This window comes from Pituophis catenifer, unplaced genomic scaffold (genome assembly GCF_029215685.1).
Source record: "Pituophis catenifer annectens isolate HBS135680 unplaced genomic scaffold, rPitCat1.0.hap2 SCAF_2, whole genome shotgun sequence".
NCBI lineage: Eukaryota > Metazoa > Chordata > Lepidosauria > Squamata > Colubridae > Pituophis > Pituophis catenifer.
In genome coordinates this window covers 36,854,227-36,867,919 of record NW_027256882.1, presented here as the reverse complement: position 1 = coordinate 36,867,919, position 13,693 = coordinate 36,854,227, and the positions used below count along the sequence as shown (strand labels likewise).

The 13,693-nt window shown below is 39.0% G+C and overlaps 1 pseudogene; it reads right to left on the bottom strand.

Annotated features, from left to right (window-relative positions):
• Positions 1–5,961: 5,961 nt before the first annotated feature.
• On the bottom strand, positions 5,962–11,506 carry LOC139310140 (vomeronasal type-2 receptor 26-like; annotated as a pseudogene).
• Between the last annotated feature and the right edge of the window lie 2,187 nt (positions 11,507–13,693).

The window sequence follows — 13,693 nt, the reverse complement described above, 5'->3', positions numbered from 1 at the left end:
AGCTTTACCCCAAACTCTGATCTCATCACAGGAGGCTGTTACAAATCAGATTATCACATGCTGCCTATGCCATTTGTTGTCACATAGATTAACAACTAATTGTGGTGGTGGAAATCCCATGAACCTTGTTCAAAGGAGAATAAATAATCATGATTTTAATAATTAGAAGGGGAATTGGGAACGAGCCTTGGCCATAAAAGTGTGCCGTTGGAGAAAAGAGTTTTCTTTTATTCAGGAGAATAATCCTAATTTGAGAGTCAAGAAAGGAACAATTCAGGGAAGTTTGATTGTTTTTTAGTCTCCAAACTTATTCTAGAGATTGTAAAGATTTAAATGTGGAAAAACAGTTCAACACTCTTGAACTAGGCAGTGGGCCATTATAATTCCTTCTTATTTTGTCTGGTGTGGATGAGGCTATCTTCTTCAGTGAAGGTTAGATACTCCAGAATGAGTTAACTCATGAGTTGACTCTATAAACTGCTTAGAGAGGGCTGTAAAGCACTATGAAGCGGTATATAAGTCTAAGTGCTATTGCAATTGGAGCCCCCTGTTAAATGTCTTGTGTCTTTCAAAATGTAGAAGGGACTATCAATCTTAATGTTTACAAAGAAGATCTAATCAAAATTCCCTGGGGCATTAATCTAAAACAATGGCCCGTTATTGACTTCTTCATGATAGCAATAGCAATAGCAGACTTATATAACACTTCACAGTGCCTTGTATATATAAAGCACTGTATGCTACTGTATGTACAGTATATGGAAATGGATATGGACATGGATATGGACATGGATAAAAAACAGGAACCAATTTTAATTCTCATGTCAGAGCATGTCTACATGATCCCCCCCATCACTCAGAGCTGTACATATTTTTCTTTTGACTGAAGACTGTTAAAAATAATAATTTGTCTCATTAATTTATTCAAAGTGATGAAGAAAAAAAATTAAAATTGCTCCAAAGTTCATGTTGAAATTTGATCTATTCTGAATATATAGACTGTTATCTGTCTCTCTGTTTTTCTCTTTCTCAATATCTCCTATCTATCTATCTATCTATCTATCTATCTATCTATCTATCTATCTATCATCTATCTCATTTATCTATCTTTGAGTAATCTTACATTATCCAGCCAGAAGAGATCAATCAAATATATATTTTAAATTAACTAGTTTTTTTAAAAAATTCAGAACATCACCCCAGAAAATAAAATATAACAGCCGCACAACCAATTTATTTATTTTTTTTAAATATACTTTATTAAATTTTTCCGTTATAAAAGAAAAAAATATATACAATCTCTATCTCCTTCGGAGATACAGTGTTTATACAATTTACGAAATCATACGTCAAATAAACTTCATCCTTAACTGTTCGATATTCTATGCAATCTAGCTCTTACTTCAAATGCATAACAAATCATATCCTAAAATCATGTTTTTGTCTTGTTCTTCAACCAATTGTACCAATTTCCCCATACTTCATAGTATTTAGATTTCTCCTCATTATTTATCTCACTCGTCAATTTTGCCATTTCTGCGCACTCTAGGATTTTGTTTATTAGTATTTCTTCTGAGGGTATGGCTTTATTTTTCCAGTATTTCGCAAAGGCTAGTCTAGCCGCTGTTGTAATCTGGATTATGAGTTGAGTTTTGTTGTTATTGAGGCCGTCTCCGATTATACCCAGAAGGAAGATTTCTGGAGATAAAACTATCTCCTGTCCTGTTATTTCACATAGCCAATATCGAATTTTTGACCAGAACCTTTTGGTCTCTGGACAGGTCCACCATAGATGATAGAAGGTGCCGACCGCTTTTCCACATTTCCAACACGTGGCTGAGAGATTGGGAAACATTTTTGCTAACCTAGCTGGCGCTAGATACCACCTGTGTAGCATTTTATAATGGTTTTCTCTGAATGTTACCGATTTTGTCATTTTATAGTTCCTATTCAAGGCCATCTCCCAGTCGTTAAAATTTAATCTGTATCCCAAGTTTTTTTCCCAGATATTTAACTGATTTTTTGCTATAATCTCTGCCCTATCCTCATCTAGTTAGAAGTTATATATTTTTGCTAGCATTTTCTTGTCTACTCCCCAAATAATTTTGTCAAAATTTCGATGCTTAGCTTCTATATCAAATTGGTCTCTGTCTTTTTGAAATCTTGAATTAATCTGCAGGTAATTCCACCAATCCAAGTTGAAACCCTGGTCCCTCAATAAATCCAAAGATTTGAGCTTCCCCTTTTCATCAAGAATATCTTTATATGTGCCCAGTTTATAATCATCTCTCCTGTTTGGGGCCGCCAACGCTTCCATAATAGAAAGTCAGTTAGGTACCTTAGTATAAATCCTCTGTCTAATTTCCTCCCACGTGCGTATAAGTGTCTCCCTAATTTTATGTTTATGAAAGTAGGATTTTTTCTTGTTCTTTGTGTCCCACAGGTGAGCATGCCATCCTTCTAATAGGTCATGTCCTTCTAATGTCAGGATTCTCCTATTTCGTAACGTGATCCACTCCTTAATCCAAATTATTTTCGCCGCCTTTTGGTATATTTCCCAATCGGGGAGCCCGAATCCTCCCAAATTTCTTTTCCCTTGCAGTATCTTGAAGGAGATCCTCGATTTCTTACCTTCCCATAGGAAGTTTCTAATATGTTTGTTCAGGTCCAGAAAGAATTTTTTATCTAAGGTTATCGGAATATTTTGAAATAGGAACAGAATTTTAGGTAGGATGTTCATTTTGATGGCTGCTATTTATATAGTAACAAAAACATACATCACCATTAGCCATAATCTTTAATTTAATCATAAAACCATATCACAACATCTCTGATTACAGTTTATCTGGCCTGGTTTCAGAAATTTTATTAATTTCATAATATGAATTCAGATTAGGACAATTGAAGGATATGATTATTTCAGATAATTTGAGGTTTTTTAGCAACTTTACTATTCAATTATTATAATTATTTTTTGGGGGGAATTTTTTTTTTATTTTTAAACAAAACTTAAAACATAAAACAATTATCATCCATTACAATTACAGAAAGTGTATTGATCGGTTACAAATCTTTTGTGCTTAATCCTCTATCCATCATTTTCTTATTTAACAGTTTATTACTTTATTATTCTTTTTTTTATTGAAAAAGTTTTCAAATACAAATTTTTCCCCCTTTTTTCTCCCCCTCCCCCTCCCCAACCCCCCCTCCCCACCCATCCCCCCTGTGACTTCTTCATAACAAAAAACCTAATTCATAACAGATTACTTACTCCCTCCTATAAATACTGAGCTTTACTTACTAGAAATATTATTAATATTATAACATCCCCCTTTAACCATACATTTCAAGAAAGAAAGAAAAACATTATACTATAACATTGTATAATAGCTTCTAATTTAGCATAATATTATTATAACTCCCAATTTGGCAATAATCTGCCCTTTTTCTCTTTTTCTCCTTTATTATTTATTTTCTCCTTTATTACTTTATTATTCTCATTTACCAATTATTTAACAGTAAATTGTCCTCTATAAGGGGGAAAAAACACCCTTTATATGTTTTATTATCTTATCCATATCATATTTCATATTTCATTTCCATTCTTTCTTGTCTAACCATTGATAAAATAAATCCCATATCAAATAATATTGTTTGTCTTCTTGTTCCCTAATTCCAGTTTCTAGCAAATACAATTCTAGCCGCCATTAAAACATTCACAATTAAATATCTCATTTCTCTATTGTATATTTCTGGTAAAATCCCCAATAAAAATATCTCTGGTTTAAAGTCAATATGTTTCTTTGTCATTTTTTCCAACCATTTGTGGATTTTAGTCCAATATCTCTTAGCTTCTGCACATGTCCACCACATATGGTAATATGAGCCCGGATGACACTTCCAACATTTCTCCGATTTATTCTTGTACATTCTGGCTATTCTCGCCGGAGGTAAATGCCACCTGTAAAACATCTTATACAGATTTTCCATATATTTATCTGGCCGTGCAAATCTGGATGGGGAGGAACAGGCTCAGGCTCTACCCATCCAAGACTGAGTGGCTGTGGTTTCTGACGTCCCAATATAGTCAGTTGACGCCATCGCTGACTATTGGGGGCGAATCGCTGGCCCCCACAGAGAGGGCTCGCAACTTGGGCGTCCTCCTGGACTCACGGCTGTCTTTAGAAGAGCACTTGACAGCCGTGATCGGGAGGATTTTTCATCAGGTTCGCCTGATTCACCAGTTGCATCCCTTTCTGGATTGGGACTCCCTACACACATTCACTCATGCCCTCGTCACCTCCCGCCTGGACTATTGTAACGCTCTCTACATGGGGCTCCCTTTGAGGAGCACCCGGAGGCTCCAACTGGCGCAGAGTGTGGCCGCACCGGTGGTTATGGGAACAACATGGTGCTCCCGTGTAACACCTCTCCTGTGCGAGCTGCACTGGCTCCCGGTGGTCTTCCGTGTGCGCTTCAAGGTTTTGGTTACCACCTTCAAAGCGCTCCATGGCTTAGGACCTGGTTATTTACGGGACCGCCTACTACCACAAATAGCCTCCCACTGGCCGGTACGCTCTCATAGAGAGGGGATTCTCCGGGTGCCGTCAGCCAAGCAGTGTCGACTGGCGGCCCCCAGGGGGAGGGCCTTCTCTGTGGGGGCACCTACTATCTGGAATGAGCTCCCCCCAGAGATACGGAGGATCCCGGATCTACGCACCTTCCGCCATACTTCCAACAAGCCGGCCTGGCCTAATTTTTTCTCCCCTTTTAAAATTTTAAATTGTAATTTTTAATTTGTTTTAAATTTATTGGGATTTTAATTGTCGTGGGCTAAATTATTTAATTTGGTTTTAAATTGTTTTTAACTTTTGTATTTCTGTATTTTATCCTGTGCCTGTTCACTGCCCTGATTCCTTCGGGAATAGGGCGGTATACAAATTTAATAAAATCTAAATCTAAATCTAAATATTCTGTTGACATTGTCATTTTATAATTCTGCAACCATAATTTTTCCCATTTCTCTAAGTCAATCCCATGACCCACATTTTTCCCCCATGCAATCATTGTTTCTTTAACTTGTTCTTCTGCCAATTTTACTTCTAATAAATGACTGTACAATTTTTTAATTACATGGTCATCAGAACCTGTTAAGATTTTATCTAAGTTTATCAAGTTATTATAAAAACCCTCCTTTTTAGAATCTTCATCATATCTAGACTGTATTTGCATATATGAAAACCAATCCATTTCAAACTCTTGTTCTTCTAGTTCTTGCTTCGACTTAAGTTCACCCCTTTCATTTAATAATTCACCATATCTAACAATTTGTTCCTTTCTAAATGTTATTGCGTATGAGACTGCTTCAATAGGTGATAACCAGACTGGAATTTTTAAATAGTAACATTGTTTAATCTTCTCCCAGTTTAATAACAAAGACTCTCGTATCATATGTCTTCTGAAATAACCCTGTACTTTTGTACTTTTATACCACATAAAAGCCTGCCAACCCAACAATAAATCATGTCCTTCTAAAGTCAACAATCTAATATTCCTTAGCGTTAAGCTATTCTTTAATCCACATCAAGTTACAACCTTGATAATATAATTCCCAATCTGGCAAACCAAAACCTCCTCTTGATCTAACATCTTGCATCAATTTTAGTTTTATCCTTGCCTTTTTGTCCTGCCATATATATTTTAACACCATTTTATTTAAATCTTCAAAATATTTTTTCCCCAACTTAATTGGAATTGTCTGAAATAAGTATAAAAGTCTGGGCAGTATATTCATTTTAATAGTTGATATTCTCCCTATCAATGATAGCTGCAAATTCTCCCATTTTGTTAGATCTGTCGCTATCTGTTGTTCAATTATTATAATTATTATAATTCAAAATTCACATGGAATGAAGAAAGATAAGTGACAACACAGAAAACATTACTTCAAAGCATGTGATTTTATGCTGCATGTAAACTGTACAAAAATAAACACCAGCAAAAGGAGACTTGATGATTTTTTATCACAAGATGTTCTTTGGTGTTCATGGCAGGTCTCAGGATAATAATGTAGCATTTGGGGATAAAGATGCAGCCCAGTAAACCCAAGCCAGAGGCCAGGATGGAGAAGATCTGCACGGCTACCATGTATTTCCCCTTGGTGCTCAGATAGGTGGGAACAAAGGAGATCCAAACGCTACAAAAAACCAACATGCTGAAGGTGATCAGTTTGGTTTCATTAAAAGCCCCTGGCAGATTTTGAGCCAGAAATGCCACCAAGAAACAGATGGCAGCCAAAAAACCCATGTAGCCAAGAGCAGAGTAGAACATGGTGACAGAGCCTTCATTGCACTGCAGCAGGATGTGTTCTGGTTGGGAATGAAAGTCAGAATCTGGGAATGGGGGAAAGACTCCCAGCCACATCATACAGAGGCCTACTTGAATACCAGAGCAGGATAAAACAATAGAGTTGGCCAGACTCTTCCCCAGCCATTTCCTCATGCTGCTGCCTGGCTTGGTGGCCAGAAAGGCCACCACCACCATGACAGTCTTGGCCAGCAAGGAAGACACAGCAACTGAGAAAACAATACTGAAAATGGTTTGTCGAAGGAGACAGGTCATTTTCACGGGGCGACTGATGAATAGAAGGGAAGTCAAGAAAGAAAGCAGGAGCGAAACCAGGAGGATGTAGGTGAGTTCACAGTTGTTGGCTTTGACTATGGGAGTGTCTCGGTATTTCATGAATTATTCCCAGAGTAAAGGCGGTGGTTAGGGATAAAGCAATGGCAAAGAAAGCCAGGATGAGTCCCAACAATTCTTGATAGGATAAGAAGCTTATATTTTTGGGGACACACTGATCTCGCTTCTTATTGGAATACTAGTCATCTGGACACTTTTCACAATGGGCTGCATCTGAGAAAAAAATGGTTAGCATGAATCTGTTTCTGCAGCTGTAGGAGCATGAAAACTGCACCAGAAATCAATTACTTCATTGTCAAGGAATAATATAATATTTCTCCCCAGGAATATCCATACATTAGTTAACACTCTTTTTAAAGGCTGAAGATGAATGTGATTATCAGTTCTCAAATCTTCTTTCCTAAAAGAAAGCAAGTAAGTAACAACTCAATAGAAATCAGCAACCTTTCATTAATTATTTTAATGCTCACATCAACATCCAAATTTGCCGAGAGTGTCCAATCTTTGAAGTTTGTGGATGCCTTCAAGAAATGTAATGTTTTTCTTACTTCTTGATCAAATACTCCCCCAAAAAACAAGATAGAATATTGATTGTACCTTGATTTTTTTGGAGCCACCTACTGTACCTTCTTGCACAGAAAATGTTCCTTCCATACACAGAGAACAGTCATAGCAGCAAACTGGGGCTCCCTCTCTCACAAGCTTGGCATAACCTGGGGAGCAGCTTTCTGTACATCTTGAATAAGGCACCATCTAAACATAAAGAGAAAGATTAGTCAAGGTGATATATGAATTAGAAGGTTTTACTGAAATCAACTTGTTTCCAGAAGCTCAGCAGCACATTGAGCAAAATCAGTCAAGAAGTAGTGGCATGAACTTTAATTACTCTACTTGCAAGGGGCAAATGAAAGGTCATTCTTTTTCTCTATCAGTCTCCGTTGTAGATTCCAAAACAGACTTGTTGCCTCATTCTTTTTTCCAAAGAACAGTAGTTCCATTGCAACAGGTGTTTCTCCTTAGGGCATGTATGAGAATGCTTACCGTATTTTTTGGACTATAAGACACACCAAGATTTTGAGGGGAAAACAAGAAAAAAAAAGGTTTTGCCTTCCCCAGCTCCCTAGGAGCATTCTGCACATCCCGTTTTTGCAAAAAATGGGTCTATTTTTCCCAAAAAAGGGATGCACAGAGGGTTTGGGAGGCCTGCAGATTGCTTCTGGGGGCTGGGGAGGGCAAAAATGGAATGATTGGGAGGGGTCTTATACTCCGAAAAATACGGTATATATACACTGCTCAAAAAAATAAAGGGAACACAATCAGAAGACATCCGAAATCTGAACGAATGAAATAGCCTTATTAAATACTTTGTTCGTAACCTACAGTAGTTTTGTGTTCCCTTTAGTTGTTTGAGCAGTATATAAACTATGTAGGTAAAGAACAAAGTATTTAATAAGGCTATTTCATTCATTCAGATCTCGGATGTCTTCTGCTTATGTTCCCTTTATTTTATTGAGCAGTATATTTTTCTCCATCTTTGCTTTCTCAGGAACCCTCCAACGTCTAGATTTGTATCATCATATGTAAATCACTTTTTTAGCTGCCCATATTTCCTTCACCACATTCTTAGTGATATCTTTCTCTTATGCAATTCAGTGCATAAGAGAAACCTTAATATTCTGGATTTTTCTCCCAAAGGTGCTTTTTCAAAAGACAAGTGATCTTTGTTTCCCCTTAAAGACATTCCACTTCTCATTCCAGAAGCTTCTTCAGTACTGACTGAATGGTGAAGTATGGAAGGATTTATAATCCTTGCAGTCATCTGGTTGTTAGCAGTCTTTCTGAAAGTTGTTGAGCCACTTGAAATTTATCTGCGCCCTCAGGGTCACCTGAATAGTGCAGATGGGTGTGGAACCTTCCTGCAATTGCTGAATCTATATCTATATCCTGTTTAAAACACAGTCTTTTCAGCGGTTTCAAATCTTTCCATCCTCCACCATTTAGTCAGAACTGAAGAAGCTTCTTGGATGAGAAGTGAAACATCTTCAAGGGAAAACAAAGCCCAGGTGCCTTTTGAAAAAGCACCTTTGATACAACCTGGATGACTGAAAATCTCCATAGACATTCTGGATTTTCTCTTACTGAAAACAAAATAATTTGATGTACTATAAATTATGGCAACATATTTCAGTTTAATAATGTAGATTGCAAATCCCGCAATACAATGCAACAGGTTCCAGTGTGTGATAGATTATTCTAAAACCTCTAAAGTAAAATGATATCTAATGAATTAATGTGGCTTTAAATTCTCTTATTTGGCAGTTATCTCAAGTGGCCTCAATAAGAATTATTTCTGAACAGAAAAATTTCCACACATGGAGATAAATAGAAGAGCAAAATACAAGCAGCCTCAACTACTTTGTTAAATAAAGTTGGCCATTGGATGGCGCTTTGATTGACAGATATCTTGACTTCCGAGGAGGCTTGTCTTTCTACAGTCCCAATTTTCACCCCCGCATCTGATTTGTTCAAAGCTGATGTCCACTGCATGATATCAAAGTCACCAACAGGAATTCCATTTTCATCAAAAGAAATCCCATCACGGGAAATATTGTGATGTTGGAATTTTCTCAGGAACCTATGAAGCTGCAGGGAAAAAAAACATTCCAATTTGAGCCTTTATTCAATGTTATTCCGGATTGGAGGTACTCTGAATAATTCAACCTCTTCAAATCACCACTACAGTCTGAAACAGATTAATTCAGCATTTCATGGGAAGGTTCTTCCAGTCATTCTCCAGGAATTTACAGCTCTTTTTCAAATATTTATTGAAGAGGAAAGAGAAGAGAAGAGAAGAGAAGAGAAGAGAAGAGAAGAGAAGAGAAGAGAAGAGAAGAGAAGAGAAGAGAAGAGAAGAGAAGAGAAGAGAATAACAGAGTTGGAAAGGACCTTGCTTAGGCAGGAAACCCTACACCACTTCAGACAAATGGTTATCCAACATCTTCTTAAAAACATCCAGTGTTGGAGCATTCACAACTTGTGGAGGTGGGTTGTTCCGTTGATTAATTATTCTGTCAGGAAACTTCTCCTTAGTTCTAGGTTGCTTCTCTCCTTGATTAGTTTCCACCCATTGTTTCTTTTCCTACCCTCAGGTGCTTTGGAGAATAGCTTGACTCCCTCTTCTTCGTGGCTGCCCCTGAGATATCGGAACACGGCTATCATGTCTCCCCTTTGTCCTTCTTTTCATTAAACTAGATATACCCAGTTCCTGCAACGGTTCTTCATATGTTTTAGCCTCCAGTCCCCTAATCATCTTTGTTGCTCTTCTCTGCCTTCTTTCTAGAGTCTCAACATCTTTTTTAAATTGTGGCAACCAAAACTGGATGCAGTATTCCAAGTATGGCCTTACCAAGGAATTATAAAGTGCTATTAACACTTCACGTGATCTTGATTCTATCCCTCTGTTTATGCAGCCTACAACTGTGTTGGCTATTTTGGCAGCTGCTGCACACTGCTGGCTCATATTTAAATGGTTGTCCACTAGGACTCCAAGATCCCTCTCACTGTTACTACTATTGAGCAAGGTACCACATATACTGTACCCATGCACTTTGTTTTTCTTGCCTAAATGTAGAACCTTACTTTTTTCTCCATTGAATTTCATTTTGTTAGATTGCGCCCAATCTTCAAGTCTGTCAAGATCCTTCTGTATCTTAAGCCTATCTTCCTAATTGTTAGCTATTCCTGCCAGCTTGGTGTCATCTGCAAATTTCACATTCTTGAAAACATGGAATAGATAACACCACCATCAGGTGGCCTTGTAACTGGATAACAAATTATATTCAACATGTAGTCCTCTGGGGAACCTCATCCACATGGAGGAAAGTAAGAAATGGGGAACCCCAGGTTTCCATTTTAGGCCCAGCACCATTCAATGTCTTTTGAAGATCTAGGTGAGGGAATCGAAGGGGAACTCATCAAATTTGCAGATGACACTAATCTGGCAGGAATAGCCAACACTCCAGAAGACAAGCTCAAGATCCAAAAAGATCTTGACAAATTGAACATGGTCCCCTACCTAACGAAATGAAATTCAAATTAGATAAAAGTAAGGTTTTATACTTAGGCAAGAAAAACCAACAGTATAGGTACAGACTAAGTGAAATTTGGCTTAATGCCAGTAACTGTGAGAAGGATCTTGGAGTCCTAGTGGACAATCACTTAAATATGAGCCAATAATGTGTGGCAGCAGACAAAAATGCCAATGCAATCCTAGGCTGCGTTAATAAAGGGATAGAATCAAGATCACATGAAGTTCTAATATTGCTTTACAAAGCTTTAGTAAGACCACATTTAGAATACTGCCTCCAGTTCTGGTCAACACAATATAAAAGAGGTATTGAAACACTGGAAAGACTGTAGAGATGAGCAACAAAAATGATTAGGGAGCTGAAGGCTAAAACATACCAAAAACAGTTACAGCAGGGGTAAAATCCTACTGTTTCGGACCCGTTTGGGTAAACCAGTAGGGATGATTGGCATCAGTTCGCCACACCATAGCAATCATCCCTGGTGGCGCACATATGCCCACTCGCCTCTTCCGGCTCGCTCTCCCCTTCTGGCTTACTCGCTGCTTCTAGCTGTCGGCCCACCCACTCACTCCCACCCTATATAAGTTCCCTTTGCCATGCGGCCCGGCTACTTGCCTCACCAGTCGCTTCACCTGCTCAGCTCACCAAAGGTAAGCAATGCATTCTGCCTGCTCGTCCTTCGACTTGCGTGTGGTGCTGGGGCCCGGGCCCAGGGACATGTGATTCCCTGAGTCCTTGTAGCTGCCACCTGCTCACTGGCCACCTCCACCATTCACCATTCCCTGTCTCCAGGCTTGCCATAGAGCCACCTCCCGCTTGCCACCTGCCTCGACTGGGTCAACAAATGCATCATTTCCTGGCTCCGGCCTTGTCCTGGAGCCGCCGCCCACTTGCTGCCCACTGCCGGCTCTCCCTTTTCCACATTATGCATCCTTAACTTCTTCTCATGGCTGGCTGCCAGGAAAGGCAAGCCAGGGCTGAGCCATCGCTGCTGGGCTGAATGCCAATCCGTACCTCGGCCCCCTTGTCGCGAGATGCCTGCAGCCACAGCCACTTTTTTTGTGTGTGTGCACCTGGAGGTGCTTCTTGTGCCAAAAGATGCAGCGGCTGCAGGCTTCTTGTAGCGAAAGTTAACAGAGCCGCTCTCCTTCTTAAATACGTTGCCGCCATCGCCACTCTGTTCCATGTGCTGGGTGCACATGCACACACCATTTACTTATTCATTCATCATTTATCAGCGGCAGCAGGCAATGGTGTGCGCACGTGCATGGAACAGGGTGGCAATGGCAGCAGCACTTTTAAGAAGGGGAACAGCTGCCTGTAACTTTCGCTACAACAAGCCTTCAGCTGCTGCATCTTTGTCTGAAATGGTGCAGGGTCTCCTGCTCAATTTGTGGGTTGGACTAGAAAAACCTCTGAGGTCCTTTCAAACTCTTATTATTCTATGTTTTATGATCTATGTTTTGCTGCTTCACCATCACAGCCCATCAGAGGCAAGACCATTTGCAGATATGGGAAAACATGTAATAGGAAAAGATGGAGAATACAATTTTGCCATCAGACCTGATCAAGATGAAGTTAGCGGAGTTAGCTAGCAAAGTTCAATCTTAATCCAGAACAAAGAATCCAGCTGAACTCCTTAGCTTGGAGACCACTTTGTGATCACAATAAAGGGTTGAGGATTGCTGGAATATTCTGATACTTGTTTGATTTGGAAAATTGTCACTATAGATTTTAATTCTGTCACAAAAGCATCCCAAATAGCACAGGTTGTTTAACATCAGGATTGACACCCACTCTCAAATACCACAAACTGGGCAGCTGCTCTTTGGAATATCTGACCCCTTTCTACATCTAATTTAATATGGATGAATTGGAAGGGGAGAATCAATGGAACCTCAAAGGAAGAGACTTACCTGCCATGGCTGTACAATCTGCGGTGGTTGATGGTCTCCAACTTGCATTCTCCTCTTACTCCATTGGGAGGAAGAGGCAGCACTGAGGACCCAGGCCACAATTTGAATTATTTGGGAAATACTGGAGGAATCCTGAGACAGGATTTTTGCAATCACATCATGGGGTGGAAATTCCCAATTCTCTTTTTCTCTGCATTTTTTCCAGACTTTCTTAGATAACACAGGACTTGAAAAAGAACATTGGAATGCTTCCTTTCCATACGATAAGACCATGGATGCATAAGAATTAAAGTCATAATACTGAGTCCTTCTTTTTGTCTGGATGAGGAAGGAAAACAAAGCATATTTATTTTGGAGATCAACCAAGTGGTCAAAAATACTTCCACTTAAAGCTGTCAAAGTTGTTGCAATCCACACCCTTCCCACAATGGGTGTATTAGTCATATCAATCATTTTTATTATTGTTGCTAACATTCCTGAGGCCTGAAAATCCAGTTGGCATACTATAATTTTTATTTGACTGTTGATAATAGAAAAGAATATTTTCCTTTTTTCTTGCGTGAGAGTTTCTCTAGCATTTGTCTTCATATTTGCTTCTGGGACGGTTCCTGAGAGGACAATGCAAATCCCATTTTTTAGAGCGAGAACTTCCAAGCGTCTTTTGAATTTTTCTCCTTTTTCATTGTCCTGAGAAAGGAGGCCGATCCACGTCCATTGGAACTGCAGGAGCAGCTGGACAATTGCTGAGTAAGGAGGTTCTTGGTTTGGGGTCATCCGATATAAAAAAGGAAAACGATGATTTTTCTCAGCCATCTGGTTGATGACACTATAGTTGATCTAAGATGAAAGAGAAGGTATTGATAGTGTAGGAAGTTAGCACCCAGCCCCTCCTAGGAAAATGAGATATTTAAGGAAATATTAAAAGGGAAGAATATTTCCCCTAAAATGGAGGCAGAAACTCAGCCCCCCACACACACACCTTTGTCAATG